The sequence below is a fragment of the Pteropus alecto genome, unplaced genomic scaffold (assembly GCF_000325575.1).
Source record: "Pteropus alecto unplaced genomic scaffold, ASM32557v1 scaffold87, whole genome shotgun sequence".
Taxonomy (NCBI): Eukaryota; Metazoa; Chordata; class Mammalia; order Chiroptera; family Pteropodidae; genus Pteropus; species Pteropus alecto.
The window spans coordinates 5250910-5255968 of record NW_006443225.1 but is presented as its reverse complement, the minus strand read 5'-3'; the positions used below and the strand labels follow the sequence as shown (position 1 = coordinate 5255968).

General features: G+C 35.4%; 1 pseudogene; it reads left to right on the top strand.

The window, feature by feature from the left end:
* The first annotated feature begins 1654 nt into the window (after positions 1-1654).
* LOC112472746 lies at positions 1655-1773 on the top strand (annotated as a pseudogene).
* The last annotated feature ends 3286 nt before the right edge of the window (positions 1774-5059 follow it).

The following is a 5059-nucleotide window of genomic DNA, read 5'->3' as shown; positions in this document are numbered from 1 at the left end:
TTCTCTGAAATTGCAGCTCGCCCATAAGACTCTCAGGAGTGAAAGTGTTGATGCAGCTTGGGCGCTGGGAGAATTTGGCTGTCTTGAAATAATGAATAGTAGGATTTCTTTTTTTTTTAATCATTCAGAATTTAATTTATAAAAAGTGTCTGTAAGGCCATTGCTAATTTTGAGTCGAATATTTAAAATTTTTCATAGTATATGTATACTGTATGTAAAGTGGCCTGGCACGTGGTAAGCTCTCCATAAATATGGGATGTATGTTTATTTTAGTTTGTGTTTTTGTTGTCAGGTGAATGAATGAATGAAAGGCAAAAATCATCAGGTAGCAGCACGTTCCTGTAACTTTTAGTTTCTTAAAAGTCAGTACACACAGACTGTAGATGGAGGCCCTTAAGCCTAGATAATGGCAAGCGCCATTGGGTGCAAACACAGGCATGTGGTTGCCAAGGAAGGACAAGATGCGCCAACATCACCTAGGGCATATTGAGTGACTTTGTTGCTAGTACAGCTGGAGCCCTGTTTTACTGCTGACTTTCTGGTAAAATCTCTCTGGAGCCAAGGGTAAAAAAAGCCCTTCAAATATTTTGGCCTCATTCCATCATAGCCACAGGTACTCTGCCAGCAAATATTTTTTTTTTTTGAGTTCTATAAAAGTCAGCTTCTACAAAATCATTATTTAATTCTTTCCTTAGTTAGAAGAGATCAGTAGTTTTGTCTAGGCAAGAGAGAGGTAGAATGGAGTGTAAGATCCCAGGATCGTGCTTATCTGATTTGGATGTTTTTTGAACATTTATTGTGTCTTGCCTCACATGGGGAAACTGATTGGGTCTCATTTTAACTCGAGTGACAGTGGAAGGACCGAAAACTCTCTAGAATTCATAGTGACCGTCTGTATTCTACAGACTTAACTACTATGCATCTGGACTGTGTCATTATTCAAATAGCAACCAAGAGTAGGAAATGCAGTGCTGGCTATTGAACATCAAACATGGATTCCTTTGCATCTGAACAGCAGAATTATTTTTGCGCCAGTTACAAGCCTTGCTTATGAATTATTTAAAAAATAAAATCTTGAGCTCTGAGGCGTTTTTGAAAAATCTTTTATTACTACCATCACATAAACATAGGAAAGAACAGATGTGTACTATCAAAGGTGAGGCTCTCTTTCATATTTTAAAAGAAACATAGTGCATTTGTTTCTAAATATAGCTCATTGAAACAATAAGAAAAAAATCGTCTTCAGGTAATTAAAGAAGTAAAAAATAAGAAAGGAATCATGTGAAAGTAGCAAAGAAAATATAAATAATCGAAGAGAGAATGAAACTATAGGAAAAAATGAGCCTGATTTTCATACACATGAAAGGCTGGAAAATAATAATAATAAAAAAATCCATTATTCTATCATTTTACGAGGTAGATGTGGAGCATTTTTGCTTAGAGGAATGATATGGATAGGGTTAAACAGACAGATGACCTAAGTTCCTAGGCCATTCCACAACTAATACTTAATTTAAAATTAATTTTTGAAAGCAGAGAAACCTGCAGCTAGCCAGTTATTCACACATACTATTAACCTGTTTATCATTTTATGCTTTCTTGCGTTTGATAAGAAATTAATGTATAATATTTTTTCCTTAAAGAGGACTTTTAAGTCTACAGCCATGCCACCCTGAACAAGCCCGATCCCATCTGACCTTGGAAGCTAAGCAGGATAGGGCCTGGTTAGTACTTGGATGGGAGACCACCTAGGAAGACCAGGTGCTATAGGTGTAAAAAATGAAAAATAAAGGATTATAAACCGACGAGGTCCTTGCAATCTGTGAGGTCAACCAAGGGTTGCCTTGCCTAAAAAAGAAAAAAGAAAAAAGAAAAAATAATAGAGAGAGAGAGAGAGAGAAAGAGAGAGAGAGAGAGAGAGAGAGAGAGAGAGAGAGAGAGAGAGAGAGAGAGAGAGAGAGAAAGAAAGAGAGAAAGAGAGAAAGAAAAAAAGAAAGAAAGAAAGAGTGAGAGAGAGAGAGAAAGAAAGAAAGAAAGAAAGAAAGAAAGAAAGAAAGAAAGAAAGAAAGAAAGAAAGAAAGAAAGAGGACTTTGAAGCAAGTGATACCACTCATTCTTAAAATACACACTCAAACTTGGTCTAGTCTTTACACACATATAAGGAGGGAATGTGCTGTGTTTTGAAAGAATTCTCAGGTAGAATTTTAAAACACTATTATAATTCAATAAAAAGAGAAATTTTGATATTTTTCATCATCTATTCCTAGTGAAAGAAGATTATATACCAAGAGAAATCAGCTAATTTATTTCAAATCATAAAAAAAAATTTACAGAAAACTACCTAAAGTGCTCTGAATATAAAATGTCATCAAAATCCTGTTATAACCCTGGGATTTCAGATGCACGGTTGTGAGCTGTGGGAACATGGACAGGGAACTGACTCCGTGGTCGGCGAGGGACAGGTGGGAAATGATGTTTTTGAAGAAGAGTGCTCTCGTAGTAGCAAGTTAGCACAGTCAACTTTCACCTCTGCCAAATGCGTGATTGGCTTAAGCTACTTATATTTTCAAATCTGTTAATTATTCACAGTTTTGGCAGAGCTGTTGCTTCACACAGTGCTGGTGGCTGTCGTCCACCTTTTTTTTTTTTTTTCTTTTTGATGAGTTCCATGAAAGGGAAATTTGAATTTTTTTTTTCCTTCTGAAGCTTTTAATGATACCACCATAGTTTTTCTGAATTTGAAACAATTTCACAGTTTTATTATGGAATGGGTGCTAACCTCCCAGTATAATTCTGTGGTTTTAAAATGTTACACCAAAACTGGCTCAGGGAAATAGCTACAAATGGAGGATTTGATGAGTTCCAAAAGAGAAAAGGGAACAGAAAAAAGGAACAGTAGATTTTTGTGGTTGCAAGACTTATGGTTCAGGGTACCCCTTGGGATTGAGTGCTGCTCAAAGACAGGAAGTATCCATTCATAAGTCTTGGTCTTTTTCTACTGTATTTGGTATCAAAATTTAAATGAATTCAGGGCTGAATGCCAGCATCAATCAGTTCCACATGTCTGATCAAACCTCCATTCTTGCCTACATAGTCCTTTCAAAAAAAAAAAAGCATACTTTAGTAGAGGGATGCTAGAACTATTTCAGGAAACACCTCGATCTAGCATTTCTGGCTAGTGGAGAGAAGTCATAAAATTTATTCCATGCTATATCATGAATATAGTTGCAGGAATTTATAGGTCCCAATAAGTTATATGTCCTTTAATACTACACAATTAATCCAAAAGTATTGCCATTGTTTGAAACAAGTTGAGGATACTTCTTCCATAATTTTCTACAGAAAAAGAATTTATGAGCTATAAAATTAATATATATAAATTAGTCTAGTTTTTTAGTTAGACTATTTTATAGCATGTTCGTTACCCAACAGATTATCTGTTATTCATTAAGTGCAGATCTGATTTTTTTTACAGAGCTAATTACGAAAATATTCAAACACACAGCAAAATTGAAAGATTTTAAAATAAAGCTAGATTGCACCATGGCAGTTTGCTATACTTGCGCTAATACATAGCTGATTGGCTTTTTGCTAGCATCTCCAAATCTAATTCGCCCTAAAGATGAGGTGTTCCCACCAACATGCACACGCGCACACACACACACACACAGGCACATGCATATAAACAAAGGTAGGTAATTTCGAAATAGGAGTTTTAAGATAAAGGTTTGACCCATTAGAATATTATCAAGATAATTTTAGTAATTTAAAAAGGACTAGTTAATATCTATGGTTAAGTTCTGGTATATTTGCTTCAAAATGAGTCATAATATTTTAAAGTCACATCTCATTTATGCTTCAGCCATATGACAACTTTACCATAGGATTAGATCTAGACTAGATCTAGATATGAATAAGCACATGGAAGTAAATTTAAAGCTACATAATAAAAACTGGGTATATGGACTTAAAAATCAGTAAAAATGAGTTTATTCATACCTGGTATGTGATAATTTTGACTCCCCATACTCTTCCGTAGCATTAAAAATGCAACTAGTTCTTATAAGGAAGTAAATTATCTTAGTTGTTCTTCCCTTGTTAACATTATGATTAATACATAAAGGTGATATCTGACGGAAGCAGAACATTATCTTAAAAATGCTAAAGTTTCCTCTGGCTTTAATATTCTTTGATTCAATAAACTCTAAAATGTCTTTATGATTTTAGTATCAAGTATTTGTATTTGAAGGACTAATGTAAATGTGAATGATCGAAAATGATGTTTGTTTGACGAACTCTAGATCCTTGGCAGGTACTACAAATCTTGGATGTGTTGGGCTCCTAACCCTTTACCATTGGTGACCCTTTACCATTGGATGTGTTGGGCTCCTAACCCTTTACCATTGATGATCAGAATCCTTTAATATTTGGATATGATTTGGATTTTATTGGAAATCTCTTTGGCTGTAGTACAAGTGTTCCCGTGTGAAGGGAGCACACCACGTAGAAATGAAAACTTGAAAGAATTTTCCTCAGTGGCATTTGATCTGAGAGTGTGTTAAGGAATTCTACCGCCACGTTGAAGCAAGAAAAACTTAAGTAAATAGCTCCGAAGGATTATAAATAGATTAAGAGAAAATTTTAGAATCGTAAACAGAAGAGACCCTACAGGCGCTCTTCACTTCAATCCCTTCATTTTACATATAAGGTGATGGTGGATCACTCAGTAAGGTCAACAGTCAGTGTGGATTTCATCGACTTGCCAAAGTTCACTCAAGTATTAAAGAGCAGAACCCAGACAAGAACACAAGACTCTTCTCTTCCACATCTATTGTTTTTCTACATTTTCAAATATTCCTAGAATAGAGTTTTTGACTGTTATTTATAGCTAAAGACACTGGGCCACCGAGATTAAGTAACTTGCTCAAGTTTAGACAGTGAGTGGCTGAGGTAGGATTCTATTCAGACTGGTTGGTTCTAGAGTCCACATTTCTAATCACAAGTAGAATTGCTGTGAGTAAGTGAGTGAGTGAGTGGGTGAGTGAGTGAATATGCTTGG